The 17,255-nt window shown below is 33.5% G+C and overlaps 1 non-coding gene across 1 annotated transcript; it reads left to right on the top strand.

The window, feature by feature from the left end:
* Positions 1-9,603: 9,603 nt before the first annotated feature.
* Positions 9,604-9,675, top strand: Trnae-cuc (transfer RNA glutamic acid (anticodon CUC)). The gene has a single exon. It is a non-coding gene; the product is annotated as a tRNA-Glu (tRNA).
* Positions 9,676-17,255: the final 7,580 nt, after the last annotated feature.

Genomic DNA, 17,255 nt, shown 5'->3' with positions numbered 1-17,255 from the left:
ACCCAATAACACCTGATTATCTAAATTGGTTGTCGGAAACGTAATGTAATACACCTATTTTGATTTACGTTAAGTCAATTGGTCTGTCATTGACTTATTTAAAGTAGATGCGACGACACTGTATACCAGTTAAGTAACTAAATTGGTAGCGTAAAGTAATTGGTTTAATTAACAGCCTGTTAATCCTCTGATTATCTGTTTGTTCATGACGGTGGTCACTTTCACACCTAATTATTCATTATAATGTTGACTTAAAAAAAATTGACGCCTTAAAAAATATAGTTATAGGGCAACGTTCTGAGTTGTTTTTAGTCTAAGTTATAAATTATAATGAAAAAACTCTAATAATCTATTTGTAATTAAATTGTATAATAAACTTTACGATGTGCGGCACTCATTTTACGGTCCGGATAAAATGGTCATGAATTTTACTACATCAGATGAAACGAAGAAAATAGGCGAGCGAACCATTTCAGATATGCATGCAGAAGAGTAATTACCAAAGGCAACAGACCTTAGAACCAAGCGAGTGTCTATATAATTCTAATTTTAACGTTTTTATTACGTCTTTGGCTCTTATTGAGATAAATCAGTTTGATTCTTATACTCAAAAATATGTTAAGAGCAGGGGCGGATTTACGCAAAGGCTGAGTAGGCTGAAGCCTAGGGCGGCAAAATCACGTTTAAAAAAAATTATCGGAATAAATAATTTAAAAAAAATAGTTTAAAAAAATCTGGCCGAATTCACTCGTCATAGGCAGGCTTATTTTGATTAAAACACTTGAATTCGGCATAACCTATACGCAGCGTAGGCTTTCCAGGAAAGCCCTTCCTTAAATCAGCAGGCATATATATGTATTATATTGCGCAGATCGGAGCCGCCGTCGCTTTTCGGTTTACATTTTTTACATTCGTTAGATAAGTGCCGGTGTTTTTTCTACAAACTTGTATTATTTTTAATAAATTGTTAATTGTTGACAGTTTTGGTTTGCGAATTGCGGATTTTACTTACTCGATGTTTACAAGTTAGAAGAGGTTGGGGTTGGGTGTAGACTAGAGCTCTAGAGCAGACTGGAGCTGAATTGTAAATTGTAAACAATAAAAAAGTAGGTTTCTTTTTTTGATTCTTCGTTTTCAAGTTTAAAAAGGATTTTAAATTCATATCATATTGTCAACAAATAGAACAGAGGGTAAATTCAGGGACTGAGTGCAAATCATTTTATTTTTAAGAGACGTTTTTAAGTTGTAAGCGATAGCGATTTAGGTAAAATTTTGACAATTTTGTTTAAATACAAAGTGGCGCATGGAAATCGGCACAGAGGCAATTTTGGGCATACGTTAGTTTTAAGTTCTGGAGTTTATTTTATAAGTGAGTTAGAAAAAGTTCATTTAGCATTTTTGACATATGGTAAAAACCAAACAATTTAGTTAGGAAAGAACTGTTTGTACCTTTCTATTTCAAATTATTCATTTATCTATTAGTTATAAACAAATTATAAATTAAAAAATATATATATATATATTTTTAAACAGAGATATTAGGATTGGTGCCACTCCCCCTTAGGAGGTTGTAAATAAAATCGACGGGTTTCAGAGTTTTTAAAAAAGGCTAATGGACTGCCCGAAATTGCCTCTGTTTTGTTTTCGATGCGCCACAGGTGCAGATATGCTTTGGCTTAATACTTTTAAATTAAATTAAATGCTTTTAAAATCCTAGTGATAAATAGGTATATAATAGCTTCATATTATATTAGGTCCAATAAACAGCAAAGATGAGTGATGGACGCAAACGACTATCTGAAACCAATACAAATATTTAAGAGAGGAAAAAAAAAGAAAACGGAAGAAGTTCTTAAAAAGACCCCTAAATTAAAAGATATGTTTAAGAAACTAACCAACTCGGATACACAGGAGCAGGACGACCAGAAAGTACAGGAAGATTCTTACTCTAATTCTGTAGATTTACCTAGAGTTCATCTAAAACCACCGACTACATTTTCTACGCCAGAAGATGCGTGTAGTCCTGGACCATCTTCAGCACAAAAAGAAGATAGCGAACCTTCTGTCAACATATCAGAAGATCCTAGAAATTGGATAATAGATGAATATACACGTAACTATATAGCCAATCAGAATTTCAAACAGGATATCAAAAAATTAAATTTTTCAAATAGCAAACATGTCTATTCAGATCAGACACGATATTACCCAATATCAGTATTCCGAAGAAAATTACCCAATGGTGAAAAAACTAGCCGAAACTGGATCGTTTATTCGGAAAAATTAGGTCGAGTGTTTTGTGCTGCTTGCTTGCTTTTAAAAAATTAAAAAAGGGTTCAGGAACATGAAAATTCAACCAGCCATAAGACATGTGCTTACAATTTCTTATGCCGGCAAAATAAACTCGAAAGGATTGATTTGTTACTTGGTAAAGGGACACAAAATGAAATTGCCTATTGGAGAAGTGTCCTGGAGCGAGTAGTAGCAGTTGTAAAGTCTTTATCTTCGCGAGGTTTAGGTTTAAGAGGCAAAGAGGAGAAACAAGATGTTATAGTAGAAGAATTAAAACAGGCTAAATATTTTTCTATTGTTGTAGATTCCACCCCAGATATAGCCCATATAGACCAACTTGCATTAATTGTTAGATATGTACGCCAAGACGGTGTTCCAGTGAAGCGGTTTTTAACATTTCTTCCAAATGTTGGACATAAAGCAGCAGATGTGTTTAATACTTTGATGGAAAGTTTTAAAAACCTAAATATCGGTGACAGTCTTATGACAATGCAGCAAACATGTCAGGAATATATAACGGCCTACAAGCGAAAATCAAGGATGTATGTCCAGAAGCTTATTATGTTGCTTGTTCTGCACACCCCTCAATTTAGTTGGAAATGTAGCGGCAGCATGTTGTTTAGAAGCAACAAACTTTTTTTCAGTTTTACAAGAATTGTATAATTTTTTTGGTGCGTCGACTGTGAGATGGAGTCACTTACAATCAAAGTGCAACAAGACTTTAAAAAGCTTATCTACAACTAGATGGTCTGCTAGAGATGACGCCTGTAAAACTTTAAATATGTGTTTAAAGGAAATCTATGAAACTTTATGTTGGTTTGAGGAAGATACTGCACAAAAACCAATAACTCGTAATGATGCAAAATCGCTTCGACAAAAACTTGAGCGCTTTGAAACCACTTTTATAATAGTATTCTGGGGATTTTTTCTGGAAAGGATAAATGTGGTAAATACATCATTACAAAAAGTAAAGACAAATATAATTCAAACCATTAGATTATATGATTCTCTAATTGCGTTGTTTAATTCAGTCCGAGACAAATTTGACGTATATGAAAACGATGCGAAGAAAATTTGTGTACTAAGTGAAGTAACGTACGAAAAAGACCACAAACGGAGAAAAATAGCTAAACTACGAGCTGGTGAAACTAGAGATAACGAGGTAGTTTTGACTGAAAGAGATGAATTTAGAGTTTCAACCTTTTTACCTATAATTGATTCTCTTCTAGTTGAAATTCTCAAACGGCGAGCATGTTACGAAGAATTTAATACAAAATTTTCTTTCCTAGATATTACTCAACTGAGGAATATGAGTTCTGGTAAATTAAAAAAAACTGTTCTGTTCCTACAGGAGAGCTATCCCATCGACCTAGACATAAACTTTGAAGGTGAAGCATCACATTTTCTGGAGCATTGTGTTACATTCTAAAAAAGACACCCAGTGCTTCATTTTAGAACTATATGAGTGGTTTACAACAATGAACTTAAAAAGTATATATCCAAATATTGCCATTGTATTTAGATTGTGCATTTGTTTACCGGTCTCAAACTGTAGCTTGCAGCAAAGCTTTGGCAATATTAAATATTGAACCAGATGTGACAAATAACATACATTTTATCGATATCATTAATGATTTTGCAGAAAAGAAAGTCGAAAAAAAATTTAAGACGTATTTTTTTAATATTTTATTTTTAATTTTTATTTTTTTGTATATTCTATGAAATGTGTTTGTTTTAAAGAATAATTGTTGTTTAATTTTGCGATTTACTTTTGTTAAATTTTGTGTTTTTTTTTGCGTTTGTGTTACAGTTCACTTTTGTTAAATGTGTTTATTAAATGTTTATAAGCAGTTCTAATGTAGTTTACATTAATAATATAATGCCTCCGATATACAAAAAATATTGACTTTAAAATATTAAATTAGGGCGGCAAAAATATATTAGCCTATAGGCGGCAAAAAGTTAAATCCGACCCTGGTTAAGAGTCGACAAAAATATATCATAATAATAAGAAAAACTGAAATATCCCGCCAAATTTTGTCAATACCAACAAAAAATTTGTTACGGTAAACGTCAAAATAAGGTAATTTTTACACGCTTTTTAAGGATTAGGAAAAGTGCAAATGTGGTAGATACTTATACGTAGGTATCGCTTATAGTCCAGGACTATTAGACGAAAAGAAGATCAATCTGCTGAAAAAATCCCATCTGGCTGAATTTTTCACCAGAGCTTCTTTTCGACATTACAAATCATCCTTCAAAAGTCCCCATGAATCCAAGTGGAGCTTTTTTTATGAGGGGTTAAAGGTCACAAAAAACAGCTGTGGGACATTGACGTCATTTGACCAGTCTTCAGGCCAGTATTCTGTTATTTTCAGTTGTAAACAGACGTGTAGAATAATTTCTCACAGTTTTTTCGTGATATATTCACCTAGTTATCGAGAAATGGCCGAAAACTGCATAATTTGCGACAAATCGCTGTCAGACGGAGCGACTGTTTGTGTCGAGCGCGGTATTAAAACCTTACGTGACGCCAGTATCGAGCGAAATGATGGAAAAATTGCATTTTTGCGGAGTGTCGATTCGATAAAAGTACACGTGGTGTGTCGCAAGGAATATACGAGATGCTGTCCCCAGTACCTCGACTGCTAGCCCTCCTCGGCGAAGAATACGTTCTGCCGAGAGCGAGCAATTTGAATTCGACAAAAATTGTTTATTTTGTGGATCGGAGTGTTCTGAAGAACATGAAAGACGAATTCCTATGAGTCGTAGGCGAAAATTCAAGCAGGTCTCCACATCGACATTTAAATCGACAGTGCTTGCTACAGCTCAAAAGCGTAATGATTCTCTTGGTAGGCTAGTTGAGAATCGTATTATTTATGAAAAAGATTTAGTAGCAGTAAATGCGAAATATCATACTGAGTGCTACGTTTTTTTCGCGCGACCTTTATCATTCCAAAAGCATGGGAGACCCCAAGATATGAGGATCTCTTCAGCAATGGAAGAAATTTTTCATTACATCGAATTCACGTTATCTGAATTGAAAAAGGTACGTACAGATTTTCTTCCTGACGATGTTACCGTGAAATCAAAACTCGTTGAAAAGTACGGTAAACATCATTACGCAAATTAATCGCCATTACCACGAAGAGTCGAAGTTCGACTATGATTTGCTTCTCCGATGTTCGTCATGATATCTTGAACAAAACCTGGTATGAAAATCGAAAATACGATGAAAAAGAAGAACGTTTCAGAATTTTAAAGGCCGCTGCAGCAATCATTCGGGAAGATATTCAATCCACACCTATTAATAGCGATTACTATCCTCCTACAAATCAAATGTTCGACAATATTAATGAAGATATTCCTGAAAGTTTGCAATATTTATTGGAACAAATTATCATTAAAAATAAAAAAGGAAAGCTGGAGCCACTGAAATTAAAGTGTACTGCTTTGAGTCATTGCATTATATCAGCAGTGCGACCACGATCCTTCATATCGCGTTTACAAATTGGCTTATCAGTTTTTCTACATAGAAGATTCGGGTCTAGGCGTATTCTTGACATATTATGCTTATTAAGCTTGGGATTATCATCATCATATAAAGATACACTTTTCTATGAAGTTGCTGCTATTCACCATCCTCAACCGTTCATATTACCACCTGAAACTGGAACATTTATACAATTCGCTGCTGATAATGTTGATATTAATGTTTATACAATCGATGGTCATAATACCATTCACATAATGGGAGTAATACAAATGATTACACCACTAAGTCATCGCAGAGGATCCAATTGCAAGATTGATGACCATCCCAGCGACTATTGAAATTGCAAAAATTGCTAAGTTCCAATTGAAGTTTGTAAACATTATGGTAACACTGGGTTGAGCAAAATTAAATGGAAAATCTCGATTATGATGATTCAAGACCCCTGTCATTTATCCGCAAAGTTGATTTGTTATGGATGTATGGGAAGTGGCGTTCTATATCAAAGGTTCCAGGTTGGAATAATTTTATGGAGTTACTGTTGACTGACGACCTCAATTTTTCAACATCTCGTGTTTTATTTCTACCGTTCATTCATCAGCCTGCTAGTAATTACAATACTATCTATACCACTTTAAAATGTGCATTAAATAATGGACCTCGGTATGGTTATAAGACATGTATCGTAACGTTTGATCAACCATTGTATATTAAAGCTCGCGAAATTGTAGCAGCATCACCAGACTCAACAGAATTGTCAGAGCTCATACACTTCTCCATCTGGCTTTGGCGACAATAATCGGAAAAAATATTAATATCGATGAAAATATGAGTTAGCGCCATATCCATTGGCTCTTTTTGATGAAATGGGAATGCGCAAGACCAAGAAATCATCTTTATATGATTCTTTTCAACCAGTGTCCCTAGAATTAACTCCTCTTCAAGACACATATATTATTGATGGCGGATTTATTTTGCATCGAGTCGTGTGGAATCGAGATGTTTTGATTGTTATGTTCATTATTTACGAAACCATTTTGGTTTGAACGTTACCGTTGTTTTCGACGGTTATAACAATCAATGTAACAACACAACAGTGGCGAAGCGTACGAGTAGACAAGGTAGACACTGTCTACCCAAAATTATCCAGTTATTTGTCATTAATTTATCACGTAATTATTTCAAGTAACTGCTGAATTAAAATTTAAAAACAAAAATTAAAACAGGACGTAGGCGCTCTCCTTACTATTATGATATAGTATCTAAACATGATTAATCCGAAGGCGCCGCCCCGCCTGCCGCACCGATGAAAATAAAAATGCAGGGCTGACACTCAATTAATGTATACGAGCCCCAGGAAGACACATTGATATTTGTCTTCCGAAATTCGGAGCATCTAATCGAACCAAAAACGCATCAAGCAGGCGACAGAGGTCCGGCCGCATCAGAATTCAGCCTATTACGTCTGCGAAATTTACTCGCGGGAAAGACATTCGAGCTTTTGTCTATCGAAGTCGACCAGCTATTTTATTATGCTATTTAAGGTTATTGTTTACGGACACGCTTGATCTGGTCGGCTACAATAGATCTTCAGTTTTGTTTTGTTTTGATGAATCTGAAATGAAAAATTTTGATGAAACTGAATTTTGATGAATTGCATTTGGCATTTGGTACGGGCGCGTACTATTGTAATTTAATAATTAGTAGTATTTTTATTTTTGGGTGTATAGAAATTAAGAAAAGTTTTTTTAGTGGTTATTTATGAACGACTGTTCGATATTAGCAATTGTATTTTAGTTGTGCATTTTGTAAGTAGTATTTATTTTTATGCTATCTATTATTATTTTTTTCTTTTTTATATCACTGCATAATTTTTCTCTCTGCGTTAATATTTCATGCGCTTTCATTTCCTATTTCATTAAAGTGAATAATATTGAATACAAATTTTTTTCTAATTAACGATTTTTATTGTTTGTCTACCCGAAAAAAAAGTTCACGCTTCGCCACTGCAACACAAAAGCAATGGAACAGCAACAACGATTAGCAAAACCCGATATATGCACAGAAATCATGTTTGATCCATCAATAAATCTGACAACAACTCAAGAGAAATTTTTCTCCAATGTCAATAATAAACAGCGATTTATTACAATGTTATCAGAAAAATTGAAACTAAATCTGTAGATCTGTAGATGATGCTGATCTTCTCATTATCAATACTGCAATTGAGTTGACGAATGAAAATCGGAGTATAATTGTTGGAAATGATGTAGAATTATTGGTTTTATTGACAACTATCGTGCTTGAGAATAAAGATATTTACTTTATGAAACCTGGAAAATCACACATTGATACTGTTATATATTCTTCGAAAAGTTTCGATACTCAAATTGCTATTAAACCACTCATTTTATTTTTGCACGCTTTGACTGGATGTGACACGACATCTGCTCTTTTCAATAAAGGCAAGGCAAAAGCAGGAAAGGAACAATGCTCCCCAGATAATATTTTCACAAGCGGTATCAAAGCGTTATTAGCGATATATGGTGCTCCACCTCGCGAAGAATCTCTTGACCATCATCGATATAATTGCTTCGCGAAATCGACAAGATACGATAAAGCTGTTAAACTTTCAATGCTACCACCGACATCGAGTGCAGCTCGCTCAATCACATTTATGTCGTGTTTATTATCAAGTCCAGAAATGGCTTGGTAAGAATTTGAATCCATTGGATTGGGGATGGTTGATAATTATTTACAGCCAATACAAACATTATTGCCACCTGCTACTGATGTTTTATTAAACACAATCTTTTGTAATTGTACGAAAGGTTGTGGAGCTAATTGCGGATGTAGGAAACTTGGACTACACTGCTCTCCGAGTTGCGGCTACTGCCATGGACAATCCTGTTTAAACATAAAATCGGACAATGAAGAGTCCAAAAACATTGAATTTGATGAAAATTTAGATCTAATGAATTTTTTGAGCTTAACACTTGAAGTTGGGGAAGACTTGGAAGATGCCGTATCATGTCACACTATGAGTAAATAAAAAATCCTGTTTACTTCATATTTTCGTTGTAGCTCGTGGATTAGGCCTATTGGGGAGACCACATGAAAAAAAAAACGCGTCTGGTACTTTACCTCTATGGTGACGTGGAAAAAAGTACAATATTTTACAATTTTTTCAATGTCCAACATTGAAAGTAAAATTTCTATAAAAAAATGACCTCTACGAAAAAAATGCATAAGATCTTTTTTGTGGAGAATTTTATACTGAACAAAAAAGTTAATAGCTCATTTTATCGTAGGATTGATAGTTTCGATGTTATTTGAAAAAAAGTGTTTTTTTGTGACCTTTGACACCCCATAAAAAAAAAGCTGCACTTGGATTCATGGGGACTTTTAAGGGATGATTTGTAATGTCAAAAAGAAGCTCTGGTAAAAAATTTAGCCAGATGGGATTTTTTCAGCAGAGAAAGTCTAATCGTCCTGGACTATTAGAGTTTCTAGTTAGCCCAACGACCCTTAATTTTGTTGACCATTTAAGCAGATTTACGTCAGTTTGTTAAGAAATTCTAAAGCAGTTACATGCGACTCCAGTTTGCATGTCAAACTTCGATAAGTGACTTCGCCTAATGCATGAGTGAAACAATTATTGGTGTAAGACGGTTCGTTATAATAATGGACTTTGGCACTAAAACTAACGATCAAATAAATTCAAACACGCTGTATATTGTAACAATGATTTTAAATTTAAAATATGTAGTAAATTATTTTGCTTAATACATCATAATTCGACAAGCAACTATCTATCATCCGGTATGGTCTAGTGGCTAGGATACCTGGCTCTCACCCAGGAGGCTCGGGTTCGATTCCCGGTACCGGAAAATTTTTTTTTTATATTTTTTTTTTGCTTTAAATTTTCTAAGAGCATGGAATATAACTAATACAAATAATTAAATTTAAATAATAAAACTAATATTTAATATTATACAAATTTAACTATAAATCAGAATCCTCAAAAACTAATTAACATAATTATTATTTAGTTAATACATTTATAATAATTAAAACATTAATTTTACTATAAATATAGCTCTCTCTCACACTCGTTAGGATGTAAAAGAGTTACCTAAAAGGTTTTTAATTAGTGAAACAAGGATAAACTTATAGCAACTACAGCGTAAAAGACAGAGATGAGTATACGTTTCTCTATTTAAATAAATATATACCTAAACCATGCAATCAAATGTATTAAATTAATAAATCATTAATAATTAATACAAATGTAACTAAAGTTCAAATACCTACTATTAGGTTTAAAAAGGCAATAGCCAATATACCCATTTCAATCTAGTACATTATTTTCGCCATGAATGTATCTCTGTTATACTCATGAGGCTTTAAAAAACTGTGTTGGACAAAGATATATGGCAAAAAATATATGTAAGACAGAGATGAGGAAATGGTGTATATTTGAAGATATATAGTTTAAATAATAAAACTTTAATAAATATAATGAATTCAGGATGTAATTAAATTAAAGTACAAATTAAATAAATAAGCACATCTCTGTCTAGTAGGGCTGTAAAAAATATACTTATCTCTGTTTAACACATTATTTTTGCCATAAGCGTTTAATTACCTCTTTCATACATATTATGCTGTAAAAAAACTAGCAGAGTTTTAAGGTGTTGGCAGAGAGAAACTTATGGCAAAAAATATGTCCAAGACAGAGATGGGTATATGGAGTGGATTTGCACATTATTTTTGCCATAGGTAGGTATTCACATCAGGCTGTAAAAAACTTGAAGGTTTTCAATGAGCGAGACAAAGATTAACTTATGGTAAATACAGCCTACAAGACCGAGAGAGGGGAGACTTATGTATATTTAAAAAATTTCGCGATTCAAATAAATGCATTTAATGTCTTTAATATTAAATAAAAGTGTAATTAAAATTCCGATACTTAATTAAATTATATCTACTCTCATATCGGTCAATATACCCATCTTCTTTCAAAACATTATTTTTGCCATATTTATGAAAGAGATAAGTTTTACTTATCTCTTTCATACCCATTATGATGTAAAAACCGTAGTAAACTTGAGTTTACGTGAGTGGGCAAAGAGAAACCTATGGCAAAAACTATATATGTAAGATAAAGATGGGGATATAGAGCGTATTTGAATAAAGATTAATAGTAATAAAACTGTAATAAACGTAATATTAATTAGAAATCAGAATTTCAATCAAATAACAAAACACAAATTAAGTAATCCATTTCTATCTAGTACATTATTTTTGCCCTAAGTGTATCTCTCTCATACTCATCAGATTGTAAAAAACCTAACTTTTTAATGAGTGCGACAAAGATAAACTTGTGGCAAATGCAGCGTATAAGACAAAGATGGATATAGCTTTATTTAATCTGTTGATTTAAATGTAGATAAATAGTAAACCTTTACTGCTATATACTAATTTAACTAAAAATCAGAAACTTAATTAAATTTAAAAAAAGATATTAATTAGAGTATTTAAGACATTATTTTTGCCATAACTTGACATCTTTTCTATTCATCATGCTATAAGGAACCGTATGATAGTATAATAATATCTTTCTCTAGCACATCATTTTTGCTACAAATTTATCTCTTTTATATTACCTGCTGTAAAACCGACGTTTGACGAGTGAGACGAAGGAATACTTATGGCCAAAACTATATGTAAAACAGAGATGGGTATATAAATTTGGTTACTTCAGCAATAAATCGTAAATAAGTCCTTATCAGCCCCACCTCAACTTCACATAACAGAACCGAAAAGGCAATAGGAACTTGTCTTTATAAATACGGCTATACGCAGATAACTTTAGCCAGTTTATAGCTAATGAATATCATTTATAGCAGTAATTTGTGCAATAAAATGGGCTACTTTATGTGAGGTACATAATGGTATAATGCAACGGGCTTGTTGCTTGTTTAAAGCAGACCCTGAAGCTTTTCTATATGTTAGAAAACCGGCTGAAGACCACTCTTCGTTCGTTTTAAGTCTGTTAATTAATTAATCATTCTCCCTTATGGTACATGTAAGTGAAAAGACCTCATTGCCGTTAAATAGTCCAGTAATTATTTTTAATTTTTTTAATGCTTTCCTCAAATTTGTCTCGCAGGCAGCTAAAACCACTCAAATATGAAATGTACAAAATTTTATATAGGCAAGATACATTTTGTGAGGCCCTCTGCTCGTACATGAATACAGATTTTTTTAAATAAAAAGCGTTTGGCGTTATTAAATTTTTATTCATGAAAAATCTAGTCAAACTCACACCTTACATATGAATATTTTAAATATTTAAAACCTACCAATAATAAAAAATAAGTTTAATTAAAAGTTGAAAGTCACTGCTCTCACCCAATCGTAGGACTGTGTGTAGATCTTGAAATTTTTTTAAGATTTGATTGTGTGGAAAATTTTTTTTAATTTAATTATATCATACAGAAAACCGAAATTTTCATGATGTTGATATAAAGCCATAAATCTCAAATCCATATTAGTAATAATTGAATCAAACATAGTGTTAAAAAAATTTGCTTCATACCGGCTTTTGGGACATTGTATAGGTTGATCTTCGCCTTTGGCTACTTTTTTATTTTTAAATTCGGGTGGCAGATCATAAAAGCTTCTGTCAATAAATTGTTAAGCATCAGACAAGCATTTTTCAAATCCAGTTTACCGATATTCTTTGATCCAGTCACAAAATGTATGTAAATGTTCAAGGGCAATGCTTAAATGGACTTGCACAGATTGCCATAGTTTGCTCATTACATTAACACGCGATAACAATTCATACCATACATGTAAAGATATTAAAAATTCTAGACTGAGCATTTCGTTTAATACTGAATCACAATCACCGAGGGTGTCTGATTGCTCTGTTTGATTTTTCAAACTTTTTATGCATCCCACGATATCATCAAATTGAAATAGTATGGACTTAACTGCCTCGATTCTACTTTCCCATCTGGTCTCTGATAAACGCTTCATAGTAAGTTTTAATTTATCTTTGACCAATTCCCAGCATTTGCTGGAACCTGAAAATAGCAAATAAAGTTTTTGGATAAAACCAAAAAATGTTTTTGCTGCCACCGAAGAATTATTAACAGCAGATTCCAGCTGTGACAACTGCAAGGTGTGAAAACTGCTCTGGGATTTATATTTAATATTCAAGTTTTGACTCCACTATTTATGCCTACCATATTTGCGCCATTGTCGTATCCTTGGCCACGACAGTTTTGAATATTTAAGTCATTTTTTTCTAGCTTTACTATTATTGCATTACTTAAATATTCTCCTGTTGTTTCACATACAGCAAGAAATCCAATAAAGTGTTCTTCTATTATGCCCGTTGCTGTATTACAAAATCTTAAGATCACAGACATTTGTTCTACTTTACTACAGTCTCTAGTGCAGTCAAGCAAAAAAGAATAATATTTGGCCTCTTTTACTCTGCAAATAACTTCACCAATGACCGTTTTTGACATCAATGTGATCAATTCATTTTGTATATCGTGGCTTAAATAATGATGCTTAACTTGTTTGTCAATAATACGTTTCATATGTTCTCGTAAAGTAGAATCAAATGTTGATATCAATTTAAATAAATCAATGAAGTTCCCACAATTCCTAGTGTCACCGTCCGTCTTTATAGATTCTCTGTTACCTCTAATTGCGAGATTATGAGAGACTAAGAAGTTAATGATATCGATTAATTTCTCAATCAAATTGTACCAATGTTTTTGAGATTCACAAATTAGCCTTTTGTTTTGTTTGTCAATTGTTTTTCCGTGTTTTACGGCTTTCTCTAATGTTATCCATTAGAACATCAGTGCCATATGTTCTTTGGTATTTTCATATCTTTGTAAAATATTCCTTAAATGTTTCCAGTCATAGCATCTTCCCTGTACCATCTGAGTTTGTAAATTATCAAAAAGTCTGCATGGAAAACAAAATACTTTATTTTTAGAATTTAAATAAACTAGACAGCGTCGATGTTGAATTTCACCATTATTTAGTTTTCTAGAGAAATTAAAATTTGAAGAAAAGTGTCTAAGGTCGTCATCCTTGGGATAATCTTTATCGCCATTATGTAATTGTGGTGAGGCACCGTTTTGAACTATATCACACATTTCTGAATCAAAAACATCAAATACTTATTTAATTGCGTTACTCGGATCGCTGCTAATTGGTGAAGAACAAATTTTAATTTTTTTTTCGTGATCTAGAATCTTTATATTGCTCTCGGGCAACACAGGAAGTTCGTCGACGGAATCTGATTCCTACACCGCCTTTGATTTTCAGCTTTTCCAGAGAGTAAAAACAATTTTCTACAAGTAGTTCAACTGATGTTTATTAAGACTTTAAATGCCTGGAATAGGTAGAAAGAAAATAAATGTCCAGGCAGTTGATCGTATTTCGTGATCACTTTTGACTCCCCCAAATGGAAAAATTTTCAGCTTTTCCAGGTAGTGGAAAGTATTTTCTACAAGCAGTAAGTAATTTTTTTAAAGTTCAAATGCATGGAACAATTAAAAAAGAACCAAATATCCAGGAAGAATTTTCAGCCTTTCTATACAGTGGAAAGTAATTTTTAGAGTTAATTTAAATATCTTTTTAAAGTTGGTACGAGTTGTCTGTTTCTTCCAGTAACAAACTTTAACGCAATATTTTCACTAAATGGTTATCCCCGATTTACCGAACTAGTCACAGATTTAATGATAATCTTAAATCAACGTTACACGACCATCAGGACCAAAATTACAGCAATTCACCCACCATTAAAAATGACGATGGTCAAAATGGGAAAAAAATTACGAGATCGTCACGTTGACCAGAATGATGGAGCGTCATTATGACCGGGTTCAATTTTTTTCTCTTCTTCGATCCAGTCACTGCACTCTGTAATTTTGCATCGTATACGCTTTGAAACTCTTAATGGGCGTTTAAAATTTCGGCGATCTTTTAACGAATTAATTAGCGCAAGATCCGCAGTTTAACAAAAAAAGAAGAAGAAAGGTCATTGGCTTTAAAAGAGCGGATATGATGCTTTTGGTTTAATCAAAGAAGAACAAAGTTTCATTTTCGGAAACAAGTTTAGACAATCAAGTGAACCATGAAGACTCATTAATTAAGTATTTAATGGCGTTAAAATCCAAACTCAGGATAATGATCTTATACAGGGTGTTTCAGAACTATGGGATCAAACTTATAGGGGTTGTTCAGTGCAACGGTAGAATCCATTTGAGTATAGGAACCCATGTCCGGAAATGCGTCACTACGCCACTACGACCCTAAGACGCATTAAAATTTATAAAAAACATTAACTACCTAAATAGGATCTGCTGCATTTATTTTTACCTTTTGTACATGATACCATAACAACAATTGTTTAAAATCAACTCTTATCAATGTCAATTCTCAATGTCATGTTTTATAGCTTACAATTTTTAAACATTTATTGCTAATGGAAAACTTTACCAATCAAGAATTGCAAGATATGCATTTGGCATACGGAGCAACAAACTGCAATGCACGAGCAGCATCGCGGTTGTATCATGAACGTTATCCCGAACGACAGCATCCTGGATACAAAAAATTTATTGCGGTTCATAGGCGGCTCGCTGAGACGGGCATGTTTCAGATCAAGATGCATGATACTGGCGTTGCTCGAACCGTATGAACGGTCGAATTTGAAGAAGAGGTGCTTCAGCGAGTTGCCGATGAACCATCAAATAGCACACGTGACGTCGCTAAGAATATGAATACGAGTAACGCTTCTGTCTGGCGGGTACTACACGAGCAACAACTCCATCCTTACCACTTCCAGAAAGTTCAAGCTATGACTGCAGCCGATTATCATCGTAGAGTTCAATTTTATCGATGGCTTCTGGATCATATCATTACACAACCAAATTTTTTACGATATGTTTTGTGGACCAAGGAACGAAACCTTTTTCACAAGAGACGGTATTTTTAATAGTAGGAATAGCCATGTTTGGGATGAAGAAAATCCTTATGCAATTTTTCCAAGAAAATATTAGAATCGTTGGTCTGTCAACGTATGGGCAGGCATTGTTGATGATTATTTAATTGGGCCATACCTTCTACTGGAACGGTTAACAGGACCTATTTATCTGCGTTTTTTGGAGAAAGTTCTCCCAGAACTCCTTGAAAATGTTCCACTAAACGTTAGACAGCAAATGTGGTTTCAGCATGATGGAGCGCCGGCTCACTTTGCTGTACAAGTACGCAAGTATTTGGCTCAGCGGTTTGGGCACCGTTAGATTGCCAGAGGTGGAGCAGTTTCTTGGCCTCCTAGGACACCCGATTTAACGTCGCTCGATTTTTTCTTGTGGGGACATGTAAAGTCTTTAGTCTACGAAACTCCAGTAGAATCAGAGCTAGACTTAATTGGACGAATAACAGCAGCATTTGAAATCAGTCAAAACGAGGATCAAACTTTTAGTGTAGTCCGCCGAAATCATGTGCGGCGTTTAAATCGGTGTATTGAGGTTGGAGGAAGACATTTTGAACAATTGTTGTGATGGTATCATATACAAAAGGTAAAAATAAATGCATCAGATCCTATTTAGGTAATTAATATTTTTTCTAAATTTAAACGCGTCTTAGGGCCGTAGTGGCGTAGTGACACATTTCCGGACATGGGTTCCTATACTCAAATGGATTCTACTGTTGTACTGAACAACCCCTAGAAGTTTGATCCCATAGTTCTGAAACACCCTTTATTTACTTTCCTATTAATCTAATGTTGATTAGGTCTTCAATTATTTCTTCTTTACCTCCATAAAGTCAGCGAAAATGTTCTATAAATTACACTTAGTCCAGTCCTCTAAATTAACTCATAAAGTCTATTTCAGTCACTTGGATTATTTAATGAATCGCCTTAACAGACTCTTTTATCATTTAGACATTTAAATCATCTTTTGAATTAATCAAAACCCAAATTCAAGATCTTCAGTTTTATAGATACTTATTATAATTCAATGGGTAACTAAAGATACTTCGGTCATCCTCCACTAAATTTATTTAAAAAAAAAAAAAGAATCCTTCAAGTTTCGGACATATAACATGCCCATCATTAGGGATTACAAATTAAGGGGTTCCGTCAATACATCTTCGACGTATATATGTAAACATGTAGGGTTAATATTTTTTTAAATAAATTTAGTGGAGGATGACCGAAGTATCTTTAGTTACCCACTGATCTATTAACTCCACTGCAAGAATGGACTACTTATTCAACTTATTATAATTATTTAAATTCATTAAATACTTATTACCGACATTTGAGTTAGTTACAGCTGGTTTCTTCAGGCACTTAAGGTACTTAATGGAATCTTGTTTAAAGCACTTAAGTTGCTTAGAGACTTCTTCCACGAACTTAAGA

This window comes from Anthonomus grandis, chromosome 1 (genome assembly GCF_022605725.1).
Source record: "Anthonomus grandis grandis chromosome 1, icAntGran1.3, whole genome shotgun sequence".
In the NCBI taxonomy this organism is placed as follows: Eukaryota; Metazoa; Arthropoda; class Insecta; order Coleoptera; family Curculionidae; genus Anthonomus; species Anthonomus grandis.
The sequence above is the reverse complement of the archived record's forward strand: the minus strand, read 5'-3'. Positions and strand labels throughout refer to the sequence as shown.